Source organism: Canis lupus, chromosome 12 (assembly GCF_003254725.2).
Source record: "Canis lupus dingo isolate Sandy chromosome 12, ASM325472v2, whole genome shotgun sequence".
Classification (NCBI taxonomy): Eukaryota; Metazoa; Chordata; class Mammalia; order Carnivora; family Canidae; genus Canis; species Canis lupus.
The window spans coordinates 47,428,145-47,443,904 of record NC_064254.1 but is presented as its reverse complement, the minus strand read 5'-3'; the positions used below and the strand labels follow the sequence as shown (position 1 = coordinate 47,443,904).

General features: G+C 39.3%; 1 pseudogene; it reads right to left on the bottom strand.

Moving 5' to 3' along the window:
• Nucleotides 1-6,993: 6,993 nt before the first annotated feature.
• Nucleotides 6,994-7,136, bottom strand: LOC112658743 (U1 spliceosomal RNA; annotated as a pseudogene).
• Nucleotides 7,137-15,760: the final 8,624 nt, after the last annotated feature.

Genomic DNA, 15,760 nt, shown 5'->3' with positions numbered 1-15,760 from the left:
CCTTAAACAGTAGGCTGACAGCATGGATCTTAAGGACAGCTGTAGGAAGAGCTCTTTTGCCTCAACGTGCCTTATCTTTACTGTTACTGCACTGGTTTCTGAACTGCATCCTGCAGCCCCGCTCATTCCTTTGTCATCACAAGTACCAATGATCTTATGCATCTCTCTTTGGTATCTGTTTGAATGACATACTGGATGAACAAAAAGGGCTTACTGTATCCAACTGGGACCTGATTGCAGAAGAAATGTATTAGGAAACTCTTGTGGGAAATCTAGCTTATGCTAATCAAACACAATTTGGATGATTGTAAATGCCTGGGAATTAAGGAGAGTGAAACCAAAGAGGTAAAGGGATGGCCACCTAATTCCCCACAAGGGTTGAACACAAGAAATAACTAGTCTTATCATTTTTAGACACAATAGGAAATAATCCACAGCCAAAAGTCTGGTTTCTACAGATAAATCTTTCACAGAAAGGTGAATAAAGCAACTGTTAGCCAGCTTTAAAAAACATAATATGGCACTATTACGGAAGATGGCATTTTGTAAACCTGTGCTCTGCTTCCGGGAATGATCACACTGTTTCAAATCCCCAGGCCTATAGATGAGGATAAAAATGTCCTCAGTTCTCTAGAGAACTCTATATTGGCTGGCTGCCAGCTGCTCCTAAGACTGCTTTTTCTTGAAATTCTTACCAGCACTTCTGTTTGTAGTCTCACTAAACAAGCAAACCACCTGGTTGTTGACAAGATTCTGATGGGTAGACATTCAGGGAGTGGCAGGAAGACAGAAGGGAACAGAACTCCTGACCTTCCTCTTAGGCTGAATTAACACTGTTTGGTTAATACAATTAATCACAGGGACAGAAAATGCACTCATGAGCTAAAGCCTGTGCCTTCTTAGCCGCTTCTCTTTACTCAGTGTGAAACTATTTTGAGATTAATTGGACTTTTATCTGAAACATCCAGTAGTGTGACCCTTCTTTGGTCTGCAATGAGCAAACCCAGGCACAATTATTTCCCATTGAAGGTCGGGTACACAGCAATATTTGAAAACAATTCTTTGGGCATGAAGGAAGTGAGAAGAGCATTCCACTTCTTTCTTTGCTTGTTGGAAAGGCATTTTAGATTTCAGATTAAGTGAAAATTTAGGGTCCAGTAGTCATGATTCTGTCAAAACAGTAAATTAAGTATTCATCACTTGCAGATGAGCTCGGGCAAAATTGGATTTGTACTATGCAGAATCGTTTTGGATACTGGGGCATTTAGGCTACAAAGTAGTTATTATATATTTCAGTTGCTGTCTCAGCAGAAGACTTTTTCTTTTCCCCTCTCAGTTTGCTTCATTTCAAAAGACCTAGCTTTCTCTAGATTTGAGAAATCAGCCCTCCTTCAAGGATCTGATTTGCAGAACTGTGATTACTGATCTTCTTTCTAGAACTCTAAAAGAACAGGAAACATATCTGCCCATAAAAAAATAAATATGTTTTCACATGTATTTCTAAAAAGAATGCTGCTTGGAGTTTAGCCTTAGTAACTTCTGATTCAGCCACCTAGTCCACTAATTTAAATCACTAAGTATTTATTAAACATCTACATTTCAAGGTATTAATCTGTGCCAATTAAGTCACATGTCAGAGGGAGGGATGGAAAAGTAGTTGAATTCATGAATTTCATGAGGGTCTCAAACCACAACATGGGGGATCCCTGGGTGGCCCAGCGGTTTGGCGCCTGCCTTTGGCCCAGGGCGCGATCCTGGAGACCCGGGATCGAATCCCACGTCGGGCTCCCGGTGCATGGAGCCTGCTTCTCCCTCTGCCTGTGTCTCTGCCTCTCTCTCTCTCTCTCTCTCTCTCTCTGTGACTATCATGAATAAATAAAAAAAAAAAAAATTAAAAAACCACAACATGGACATTTTCTAAAATTTGTGAATTATGACTTAGTTGAATGGAACCTTTCCTACATAATTCTTACCAGAGAATATGTTTCATGGCACTATTTGTCACTAGGAATCTATGCCTATTGGAAAATAAAATGTCATTTTTCTCACTATTATCATCATCAATAAACTCTTCCCAAATATAAGGCATTATATCTAAAAATCAAATATAGTATTAGAAATTAAAATGTAAGAGGACACCTCAGGAAGAGTCTGAATACCTTGTCTATCATGGGGGTTACAAGAATCTGTGCATATATACACATTCATTAAACTGTACCAAATAAAAGTGAACTTTACTGCACATAAAAATTCTTTAAATACATTTTTTAATGCAGAATAGGAATTCAGGGGCATATTTTCCATGAAGCTAATGAAGCTGAAGATTCAGGGCTGCTAACAAGCATAAATCCTTCTAAGGCTTTGTACCTATTTTGTACTCTTTTTCACAAATTGGGCTCCACCCCAAACTGTATAAGTTTCAAGACATAAAACTTGCATTCACTCCTTGGAGGTGTGACTCTAAAGTAATTACATTTATATCCATGAGTTAAATACAAGGAAAGTTAGAGAACAGAATGAGGCAGCAAATGCTGAATTCTGGGAATTCATAAGAAGAGTGATATCAGAGGCCCAGGGCAGTCAGTGGGATTCAGATTGGGTCTCTGAAATAAAGTCTGACTCCCATCTTTGATGTTTGACTACGGACAGCTTTCAAGTCCCATCACTCTTATACCCTTTTTGTAAGCTGATACAAAATTTGGTAGTCCCCTCCTTTCATGTTGGTAGGAAGTTCAAACCACACTAGCCCCAGCCCATGTGGGAGCCCTCATCCCAGTCCTACTCCATAATCACAATAAAAGCACAGTCTCCTTTTCCTACTCTCTCAAATCATTTTAGACCACTTTGGAAGCTTGCCTTGCTCTCCATAGAATTCCCATTATGTGAGTAACAAACCTTTCATTCCCTCTTGGTGCATTTGTAACATCATCAGTCTTGAGATCCAAACAATATTTTGGGTGGGAACTGAATATTGGATAATGGGTCCATCTGTTCGGTTTCTGCAAGATGACCAAAACAGTCTTGACAATCTATACAATTTAGATGCACCAAGAAGAAAAGAGCATTTCAGGGAAAGAGAATGGCTTACACAAAGAGAAGTGGAAGCATGAAAACTGCGTATGCAGGATGATGTAATTGAAACCACAAGTTTGAATAGATGAGTCAGAAACATGGTAATCAGACTAAAGTGTTAGTAGGGAGTCATTGAACAGGTTTAGAAATACGAATTTCTTCTTTTATATATCAAGACACTACCAATGATTTTTTTAATGGAAAAATAATTGAGTTGAGTAAGTATAAGATTATCTATCTATTTATAGTAGGTAAAATAGGCTTCAGGCAGAGAAGTCAAGAGAGGAAGAAACTGTCAAGCATAGGATGGTAAAGGCTTATATTGTTGTAGGGTCAATGGAATGGGAAGGAAGAGAGGGATGGCTGTAAAAATACAATGAATACAAACATGGCAACAGGGATGTTGGCAAAAGGGGGAGGAAAGAATTAAGGATGGCTAAAAGATATAAAATTACTATAACAAAAATAAAACCCATAAAACGAGCATAAATCACTAAATGGATAGTACTTTTGTGGCACCTATTTGTATCACCCATCATAAAATGATTCACATCCAATTCAATTCAAGAAATATTTATTAAGCACACATTTATTCAACAGATAATTACTAAGGACAGGCAAGGAGCAAAGAAATAATCAATAGCCCTTTGCCCTCAAGGGCTTAATTTCTACTTAAAATCTATCATAGGGAAACTGCTCTTTATTCAACTTAACTATAAAACAAGGTGGTAAATGCTGTATTCATTCAAGAAGAGGGGTCCTATGTACTTCAAACTGGGAACAATTAATTTTTCCAGGAAGATGACATTTAAGCTGTGCCTTAAAGAATGAACAGTTTTGGGATGCAGAGAGAGAGGGTAAGAATGTTTCAAGAAAGAAAGAACAGGAACAAAGAAATTTTTCAAATGAGCCATATGTTCAGGCTAAAAGCATAGCCCTCAGAGTGGTTATGGATCAAAATGCACATGGAGAAATGCAGTGAAAGAGAACATGAAAAAGTTGACTTGAACCAGATTAGAGGAAAGAAATCACTGAATGTTAAGGTAACAAGAAGCAATCAAAGGATTTAAATTGGAAAAGCAATATGTCCTATGTTTCAGAAAATTTACTCTGATATTGACAGGCCCAAAGCAACACAGAGAGTCTAGATGCAGAAAGATCAATTGAAAAACTTTACCAGGTTGAGAAAAGAGATGATGAGACCCTAAATGTAATAGTGGTAATGGTGAGGAAAAGAGGAATCTGAAAGAAATTGTGGAAGTAGGCTCCATAGAACTGAGAAATCAATTGAATATGAAGACTGAGAGTACGGGGTGGGGGGGAGGGGGATGCCAAACCAACAGCTGATACCTTGAGCATGATGGTTCAAGGTGCTCTTAATAGAAGAACCACAGAAAAAGATGAGAGGCTACAACAGGGTGAGATGAGATGATAAGTGCACTATGCACTTTGGGAAGTGCGGAGCTTGAGAAATCAACAAATGAAAGTATATGCATATACAGCAGGAAGCTAAAACCACAAGTCTAGAGAAATAGAGTTTTGTGGACCACCACCCCCACTCCAATCACTATAAACCAGTAGTAGTTGAAGCCACTAGACTGAAAGAGAGTACTTAAGGAAAGAATGAAGAGTTAAAGAGACATGAGTGGGGTGAGGTGGCAAAACATGAGGTAAAGTGCAGAAGGGAAGAGAAGAGTAGCAGAAAGAAACAGCACAGTAATCAGCAAGAGGAGGCACAAGAAGTGCCAGTGAAATGGAGTGCAAGCCTCCCTAGGCACACGCGCACAATGTACATGTATATATGTATACATGACTATTTTTTTAAATGAAAGGTTAAATATAAAAAAAATGGTTTCCTGTCAAAAGAGAGAGAGAGAGAGTGGGATTAAGGTTGAGGGAAAAGGAATAAAGACTGAAGTTCTTTGAATATATCTGGTTTTATAGATTTGACTTCAGAACCACGTAAAAATCTTATTAATTAAAATTAAGTTTCAAGAAAGCACTTTTTGAAGTTGATAAAAAAATGAACCTAAATATGTATCTGGTTGTTAGCAAAACCATACAGAAAGGAGCCAATTCAAGAGGCACAAAAATGTGAGTAAATACCAATTGCTGGATTATATACAATGTTTAATTTTGTGAGAAACTCCCAAACTGGTGTCCAAAGTGGCTATACCATCTTGCATTCTCACTAGCAGTGAATGAATGAATGCTCCACAGCATTTGGTGTTGTGAGGATTTTGAATTCTGGCCATTCCTATAGGGATGTAGTGGTTATCTCGTTATTGTTTTAATTTGCAATTCCCTAATGACATACGATTTGAGCAGCTTTTCATATGCTTGTTTGACATCTATATATTTTTTGTGGTGAAATATCTGTTCAGATCTCTTGACCATTTTTTAACTGAGTTATTTGCTGTCTTATTGTTGAGCTTTGAGAGTTCTTTGTGTATTTTGGATGCAAGTCCTTTATCAGATAAGTGTTTTGAAAATATTTTTTCCCAGCCTGTCACTTATATGCTCATTCTCTAACATAAAGACATTTTGAGGCAAGCAAACATCTCAGGAAATTTACCTCCCTTGCACCTTAGGAAGCAACAAGATGCTCTCCATCCAAATGAGAAAAAGAAGCATGGGATAAAACATGGAACCCAAGAAACAAGATCCAAACACAAGAAAAAGCCCAAAAGGATTTCCTAGATTTTTGGCAAAAAGTCCCAAGACATTGTGGGTTTCACACCCCAGTGAATAAAAGCCAATTGTTAAGGGCACATAAAGGAAATAATATTAATTTTTATGTTAGCCTTTTGGATTTTCTATTTGTGTTTATGTTTTATAATGCACACAGTTCTCTATTGCAGAAAACATATTTTATAAACAAATAATACAAATATTGAAGGTCTGTGCTGAAAATTGATAACAATCCATCATTTTAAAAATCTAGAGGCTTCTAACCTAGGGAGAACCAGAATGGAAGAGGAGGCCAGAGGTGCACAGAAAGAATTTTACAGAATGAAATGGAACTGATAAGTGATATGACAGCTTTGGCCACATGGAAAATTGTAAAAAGAGCCATTTTACAGAGCTGTTGGAAGGCAGGAAGATTTACCATGTTTCAAAGAAATTTGAGTAAATAAAAATGACAATTGTTAACTCCAAGAAAAAAAATACACAAGAAAGAAAACATAATCATAGCATATCACTTATATCAATAGTGAACAATATTCTCCTAATTATCATTAAAACACTAAATATGCATTTAACTAAAAATTAAAATACAATTACATCAGGATGATGCAAGAAAGAAAGCGAGAAAGCAAAAGCCCTCACTATCTGTATACTCTTGATAAACTAAGAAATAGTAGGATATTAATATTAGGGGGTTGATTATTAATTTTTTTTATAGTCTGTCTCAGACTCCTTCCTACCAACCTCTGTCACCTGGCCAGCTTGGATCTCTGGTTCCCAATCCCTGATCTGTCCCTGTAGCATGGGCACTACCCCCTTCTTCCTGAGCTTTGACCTCAAATCCACCTGCTGCTCTGATTTATCTTCACCGCCCCCCTCCCCGCACCCCCTCATTCCCAGCCTGGATGCCTTTCTTGGCTCTAGGACTCCCTGTGATATATGTATGGATGAAAACACGCAGAGGTGCAAATACAAAAACAGCAATAAAGTTCAAACTTACAGGGTTTCTTCAACTGACCAGTCAGGCAAAAAGAAACTCGAGTTGCTTGAGAACTCACACTGAACTTCTCAACCTAACACACTCTCACCACTTTGCATTTTGTGAAATCCTCCTGTAAGAACCCCCCAAACAAGGAGGCTGTCTCACCACTAAGCTTGGGGGCAAAATGCAGGGAGAGCAAACTAGGGAGGCAGTAGAACTCAGGTGTGGTCTCCAACCTGAGAAGATGGGGGGGGGGGGGGCGGTGAACCAGTGCCCCACCACCACAGACTGTGCTGGAAATCGCAGGGGTCAGCACAACCGGAGTGTAATGGTTAAGCATCCACCCTGGGAAAACCTCCTTGTGATCATGGCATCTCCCCTGTCAGGTAAATATTATACTAGTTTCAAAAACGGGACTATGTATTGAAAGAAGCTGCTATATAATAACTAAAAGCGCTTCCTCTTAAAACAGGACAAAACAGGTAAAGCTGAGGAGAGAAGGGAGTGTTCTCTTTTTATACCACTGAGCACTATTTCATTTCGTAGACTATTTGCCTGTAATAATGTAGGAAAATATTCAAAATATAAAGTTAAGTGAAAGGGGGAGGATTAAAACTGGTAAAAAAAAAAACTTTATAGCAATATTTAGATAAATTTAGATAGATAAATTTAGATAAATTTACCAAATGCCAAATATACATGCCTTCTGTTAATATCAAATCTGAATGGAGGGATCCCTGGGTGGCGCAGCAGTTTGGCGCCTGCCTTTGGCCCAGGGCGTGATCCCCGGGGACCCGGGATCGAATCCCACATCGGGCTCCCAGTGCATGGAGCCTGCTTCTCCCTCTGCCTGTGTCTCTGCCTCTCTCTCTCTCTGTAACTATCATAAATAAATAAAAATTAAAAAAATAATAATAAATAAATAAATAAATAAATAAAAAATAAATCTGAATGGAAATACACCAAACTATATTTTTAAAAATACACTCAAAGTAGTTATCACTGCATAAGCTAATTTTAACCAAATTTTTTATCTTGTTTTCTTCTCTTAACTATCCACAATAAGATATATGACTTTGGTAGACAAGGGGAGAATTTTTTTAAAACTTTTCTGACCTTCAATTACTAAGGAAAATTGCTGAATTGCAAACAGGAGTCACATGTAACTGATGTGTCAGGGACCAGAGGAGCCTAAAAGATACAAACTGGATAGCCCTGGGTCATAACCTTTCTTCGCTGACTTTTACCCTGTCTGCTGCTATTGCAGGATTCTTCTTTTGCAAAGAGCTCTCAGCTGCCCAGAATTTCTGGACATTACCAGGGTGTGCCTCAGATGTGTTCAAATGGGGACCACCCCATGTGGTGTCAGCCAAGGCAGCTGCTTCCTCTGGGTGAGCCTTTTCCAGGCACCTCTGCCACCCAGCAGAAGCCTTGGGGCCCCAGAGGAGATAGTGCTGCCCTGTGACCTCTGGAACTGTCAATCCATCAAAGCCTCCCTCTACCCTACCTCTGCCCTGAGTTACAGTCAGATGGAGGACTATGAAAGAAATTCCACCAGGGCCCTGGAGTTTTAGAGAGCTTTCGGTAAAAATAGCTCTTTCAGGATTTCATTTATTGTCTTGTAAACATAGTTTCACACACATACAGCATGCGTAAGAATCAGTGCAAAGAACTGGGTGAAAGGAAAGCATTCCATGAGACAGATGTTCTTTCTTGCCTCCCCATATTCCCTGGAGGCTTCAGTTGAGCCAGAACTCCCTCTTCCTTGAGTCCATCTCACTCAGCTCTTTCCTTGGGGGCTCCTTGGATGTCAGTGAAAAGAATTTTGCTGGGTACCCCACAGATTTTGGGAAATGCTCAGTCGTGTCTGAATTCCAGAGGAGAACATAGATAGAGAACATAGGTGCTATTATGTATGCACATTTCCCAGATGAGGACACTGGAGCACAGAAGAGCTGAATAAACTGCTCAAGGTCACACAGTACTAAGGGCCAGTCTGGTGCCAGGTGAATGTTCTCACCCACCACACTGTGCTGACTTGGGGGTAGAGGGTGGATAGAGCCTCTACTCTGTGCCAGGCTCCATGTGGTTACAGATAGTCCACTACCATCAGAGACTTTACCACCTAGGGATAATAACCATTACAACTGCAGATAACTGATAGAAATTGTAAGAATAATCTATGCATCCTCCAAGTCCAGTTAAAGTACCACCTCTTTCATGGAAATAAGTGCCACCTCTTCAATGGAACCTGCCTAGAGTCTCCCAGTCAGGACGGAATCTATTCCTCTTTGTTTTCCCACAGCTCTTCAACTCTACAGAACATAACACTGCCTGAGTCTCCCTGCAGTGAGCAATTCGTAAGAGTTTCTCTCACCGGAGCATAACCTCTGTAAGGACAGGCCTCATCTGGTTGCTCTTAATGTTTGCTACAGTGCTCATCGCAGTACGGGGCAAAGAGCAAGTGTTCAACACATGCGTGTCTTTGTTGAGTTACACTGGCACTGTGCAGAGCACTGGGTAAGCATGCAATGACTGCTGATTGATTATGAAATGTGAATAGTGCCCATTGAGGTCCTTCCACAGAAGGCCCTGGAGAATAAAGTATTAGGCTAAATCCTGTGACATTGCCATTTTATATAAGAAAAGTATCCTAACTGAAATAGCCGATAAACCCAGGAAAATGTTCCCTTGGAAGATTTTGAAACCTCATTCCTGGATATTTTTAAATAATCTACCTATAGCTGTTAATTATTCATTTTTTAACTTCCCAAAATTTCAAATTCTAGAATATAAATACTCAAATACCCCAAAGCCCTGACAACAGAGATGAAATTTGATTCCAATGACTTTGTTCAGCCATGAGTCCCTAAGATGGTGTGCCAAAGGCCAATTGTTGAACAGCCTCCCAGAAGAGAAAGCAGTTTTGCTCACTTAAAGATCTCTCCATCTTGGCCCAAAACCTGCTGAGAAATATCTCCTGGGGCCTCGTAACTTGGGGTTTACTGTGTGCAGTGAATCCCCCACTGTCCCTTGCATCCCACCTATGGCAGATTGATCTGCTTGCATATTGATATTTGGGGACTATACTGATCTTTGGAACAGATGTCAATAGTGGGGATTCATCCAAGAGATGAGAATGTTCCTCACCTGGCAGCTTTCTTGTGCCTGGCTCAAGCATCTACAACTGAAAACAGTAAAGGTAGCTGACGATGTAATTTATCCACACTTCACCTGGAAAGAGTATCATTTCTTTGAGCTCTCTCGAGACCCTCACCTCATAAAAAGGCCCAAGATGCCTGTAAGACCAAACAATGCCTATCGTGTTTTATTACATGGGATGAAACATAAGACTTTATGCTCCATTAGCAGAAGGTTTCATTTTCACTCCGGAAAGGTAGTTCAACATTACAATATCTTATCTTGTTCTTTTTTATGTTTTTAACATAAACGGCCTTAAAATTCCCTTCTTTCATCCCTCACGCCCACCGCCTCAGGCATCCAGAAACTATATTATCAGATTTTACAGTCAGAGATAATGTGGTATTGTTGCTGCTATATGTGTGGTGTGTATTTTTTCAAATAAAACTGCAGCCTGATAAAAAGAAGAAGTTTGCTCTCTAGTGGCTGACTTATAAAAGGCTCTGAAAGGCACACAAAATCTCTTTGAGAAAGAAGAAATTTAACAGTAGTATCTGTATAACAAGGCCTGAGTAATTATCTTGGTTTTTGTTTTTCTATTTCTCCTTACAGTGAAAAACTACATCCTAGAAAATGTTTTGTGAATATTTAATCCAATTAAAATTTTTCCTATCAATAAACTAATTTTGATTCTAAATTCTTAGAGTAGCAATTAGGTTTCTAGTGTTTTATTAGCATACTGTACCTTTAGAAAGCTCTGTGGATTTTTTTAATACCATATAATTAATGTCTACTATAGACATGTTGCCCAATAATATATTATCATTAGATCTTTTTAAGCCATTTTTAGCCCTTTGCAGAAAGATTTTATAAATTCAGGGAGAAATAGCATAATTTTTAATATGATGCTAATTAATATCATTGTATTACTCCTTTTTCTACAGCAACTCAATTTATAAAATGTTACTATAAAAGAATTATAAATGAAAAAATGTATTCAGTGTGCCCTCTTTTTAACCCTCCTCCTGCCATGTTTTACTTTCCCATTTTATTCTCCCACCAATTCACGTCTGTCTCCCCACATCTATACTGTTTTCCCCAACTCTCCCCAGTACCCCTGGTCAGATAATAGGAAAGTAAACAACACCACTGGTCCCTGAAATTCCCCCACACCCAAAAAAAGGAAGGGATTACCTAGGAAGCTTTCTTACCTGCACAGTAATTATATATTTTAAATGATTTTCAGATCCAACATATTTTTGTCCTCATTTCACCTACAAGAAAGAAAACAGCATAAAGAAGTCTAAACTTTTCAGCAGGTCAGGACTACAAGGCAAGTAAAGTACCAGACAATGCAAAGAAGCAGAGTGTTTATGGGGTGGGGGAGCAGGCATACAGGACAGTGCAACAGGTGATTAAGAAGAGGAATGATGCAATCTGATTGACATTTTTGAAAATTGTTCTGGCTGCTGAATGGAGAAAGTGCCACAATAAGGACAAGAGTACAAACAGGGACACCCCTTTGGAAGTGATCACAGTCATGCACACAATGAAAGACAGTGGCACAGATGAGAGGGATAGACATGGAGTTGTGAAAAGTGAACAGATCTCTGATGTATTTTGGAGGTAGAGCTACACAGTGATGGATTAGAGGTAGGAATGTGATTTTTGACTAAGTAGTTGGGTGGATGGTGGTACCACTTAATGGAATTGGAAAGACTGAAAGAAAGAGGTTAGGGAAGTGAGTGGCACTGAGAATAAAGAGATCTGTTTTGGTTGGTCATGGTTCAACTTGAGATGCATATTCCAGAGGAGATGTCAGGTAATCTCTGGGAGATAGCAAAAAGAAATGTCAGGAGTTATGTGCCCAACTAGGTCTCTTCTTGTTAGAAGTCTGGAGCTTTTGAAAGAGGTCACTGGTGACTAATACTTAGAAGTCTTCCAAATATAAATGATATTTAAAGAGGAAATCCTCAGAGAGAGACTGTAGATGGAGAAGAGAAAGGGTCTGGGCTGGCCCCTGGGGCATGAGTATTTGAAGTAGGGAAGGGAAACCCATCCAGGAAGATTCAGCAGAAATGACCAGGAGTGGGAAGAGAAGCAGAAGACAAGTGAGACAACGCTAGTGAGAGGTCAGATAGGATGAGGACACCCAAGTGACTATGGAATTTGACAACACAGAGGTCACAGATGACCTTGACAGGAGCCCTTTCAGTGCAGTGATGGGAACAAAAGGCCCTTTGTCCTTGAACTTCTACTATGGGTTCTTGCACCTCCTAAAAATAGGCCTAAAAGATTCCTTCTTCATGCAAACCCATAAGACAGAAAAGAACTAGTTGGTGCAGTGTCTGAGAAATCCCTCTTGTTTATGTTGATAAATTTTACTCCATCTTTAATCCACAATCATTTTCTTTGAACCCTTTTCAAGTTAAACTAGGGAGGCAATGGGATTCTTGATTATCAGAAATCAAGCTGTCTACCATTTCACAGAGTAACTCATCTTCCCCACCGAATAGATGGTGAGGTAGATGGAAGACAAAATAAAGGAGAAAATAATTCAGGAAGGGTAGACCTAGACAATGTGAGAAGACAGAAGGTAGGAGGAAGAAGAATGAGGAAAAGAGTACCTTGGGGAAGGAAAAAGATCTAAGCAGGAAAATAAAGAAGGATAGACTTTTTTCCTTAAGGCATAGCCCAAAATGAAAGTTGAACTACGTTCCAATCTCAGACCAAACGGAACCCAGACAGAGTAAATATGGAAAGCATTTCCACTTCAAACTATATGCCAAGGTTGGAGAACAAGGAAAGAGAGTAACATGTTGAACAGCAGAAAGGAATTCTAATGTGAACAGGTGGGCTGCAGAAGCTGCTTGTTTTCTAAAAGTCTTCTTAAAATTCACATAGCTATTTCAAAACATCCCCCAGCCCTCAGGCCTCCTTGCTGATTAGTTTCTATACAACAGCCTCTCTCCTTAGGCTGTGGGAATGCCTAGGAAAACTGACGTGAGAGATAGAACCAAGAAGAATGTAGCCAATAGTGGCCCTTCTTTTTATTTCCCGTGTTGATATGAACAAGCATAGCATGGAAAAGCAGAAACTTAAGTTATAATTGAAGGAAAAACAACCTATTTTTTAAAAGATTTTATTTATTTATTCATGAGAGACACAGAGAGTAGAGAAAGAGAGACAGAGACACAGGCAGAGGGAGAAGCAGACCCCAAGCAGGAAGCCTGACACGGGACTCAATCCCGGGTCTCCAGGATCACGCCCTGGGCCGAAGGCAGTGCTAAACCACTAAGCCACCTGGGCTGCCTGAAAAACAACCTATTGATTCTGCTCTTTCATACTCCTGGGATGGGCTTTTTTTTCAACTCACGTTATGGTTCATGCAATTTAATGCCTCAATAATATGTTGCTGAAGACTACCAGTCTTCACTGGAAATGCTTGTGTGTGCTAACTCCTTAGAATTTACAGGCTGTCAAGAGATACCATGGTCAACTGGGGGTAACTTTCAGCTGAAAAAGACTGGCCCTCAAGCCAGTCTTGGGATTATTCTTCTCATTTCCAACCATGGCCTCCCATCACCAAGCAATACCATTCTTCACCAGCCCAGCTTCTTTTCAGTGGGGACCCCAGCAGTGGGTGGCCTTTCTTCACATGGTTTTTGCCTGGAATTGAATTGCTGGTACACTTAACCTATTCATTTGCCACATCAGAAACATCACTCTTCAAATTCCAGCTTGCTTCTCTTTCTTTGCTTTGTGGCCACCAGTCCTTTCACTGTTATTTAAAAAACAGAGCACTCTGAATAAAACTTGGGAAGGGAATCATATATCTCAGCTCCATGGACCAAAGAAACACACACGTGGTCAGTTGAGACCAAGTATGTTTCCCTTCTCCTACACAGAAGCGTGAGATGGCAGCAGGAAGCTCCCTCCTCTAATAGAAAGGAGGTCATATATGATTCATTAGCAATGATATCTGAAGAGAAAATAATGGTTAATGAAATGGCATTAAAATTATGTTATGATTTCTGTCTCTCTTGTGGTTCAGAAGGGAGACATTAAGAAGAGGATCAATATTAATTTGTGGATCAACTGCCTTCTATGTCCGCTGTGTTCCTATTCCTGAAGCAATGACACAGAAGACTATCCCCAAGTCTTCATCTCCAGAATCAAACTTTGACAATAACATCCTTGAAGACTCTTCTGGTTCCTTACTAAGAAGGCTTCAAGCTTAGGCAATGCCAAGTCATGCCAGAAAGTTATGTTCTTGGACCTTTATTGAGACTTAGCAGACTAATTCTGGTGCATTGAAGTAAGTCTCCTTTCCATCACAGAAAAATTAAAAAGTTAAAATAGAAGAAACTGTGAGCTCACATTGCAGAGGATTTATCTGAAAAAGATAAAAGATAGCCCAACCCAGAGGCCAAATATTACTTTATTGACTCTATTAGTACTTATGACTTCAAGTAAATATCTAATTTGCCTCAGTATTTATACATGATGGTTTCTATGGTTTGGGATATTCATGCTTCAAATCAACATTAAGAAGGAACAGGCACAAGTGTAGGGAAATCCAAGAAAGGTAAAGAAAACAGCTTTTATAAGTCGTTCAGATTTCTGAACAGTTCCAAAGAGGAAACAAGTCAGGTATACACATGTACTTTAAATATAACACCCCAAACAGCAGTGAAAGCCCCACTCTGCTCTGTTCATTTGTAGAATCTGGTTTACCCCCAAATTATAATAGATCATCATGAGTACATGATTCTGTTTTATCTTACAATAAAAAAGGGCATATTGAATATAAGTTAGGAACTAGTAGATTTGAGGGTAATGAAAGTAAGGCAAAACCCACATCCTTTCATATATTTTTCTTACTGTAATCATTACTAAGGAAACCACTTCCTATCCATATACTGCACATATTTCCCCTATTTGTTTTTCTAGCAAAGTGCACAATACCACATTTAAAAACAGGAGAACAAGAGCCCAGTAACGTCTATTCAGGGACACTCAAAGCTCTAAAATAATTGGTAAGAGATTAATGAGGTTTGCCCAAGAGTTGGGGAACAAGATGCACTCAGCAGAGAGAAACCCTACTCTCTATTGTTAGCATTTACTGTCCAATCCAAGCTAGAAAAAATGCCCTTCAGCATCAGAAAAAAAAAAAAGGTTTCTTCTACTTTTAGGACTCTCCCTCCATCAGGAAAGGATGGTGGAACTCATGCCTCCTAGAATCCACAGAACATGAGAGCTAGAAGAGCACTAACTTAATCTAAGCTCCTCAGTTGACAGTGAGGAGGCAGAGAAACTTGTCAAGATAACTTGGTTACTTCATAGCTAAATTGGGAGTAGAAGTCATTTTCTGACTCCCAACACAGGAACAGAAATTCAGGAAGTGTTGTCTGATGTTTGGAATTGAAAGACTCAGAGAATCTTAAAGTGGATGACTCCTTGATCTTTCGTGTACAACTTACCTTGCTTTGCAGAAATCCCCAGAAAGTTTCATTTTTATTCACAGTATGAACTTGAGCAATAATGACTCCTTGCTTAATCCATCAGTAAATATCTATGCAGATATCAGTGTATTTGAGGAAACAATGGAGTTTAAGTGTAGCTCAGATCTCATGGAACAGATATAATCCCTGTACTTGTTCAACTCTCAAGAGTGTTCCAAGACTGGTGGAATCACAGTCGCAAAGGTTTTCTCTCAAAACTGTCTAGCTCACTTTTTTTTTCTCCTCCCCTTCCCTTTCCACTTCTCTATCATTGTGCCTTTCTTGACTATATTAACGTCTAAAGAGGTGTCCTCTACAGGAAAGAAGTTTTTAAAAAGGGACTGGGAGCAACCAAGAAACAATAAATGGAAGA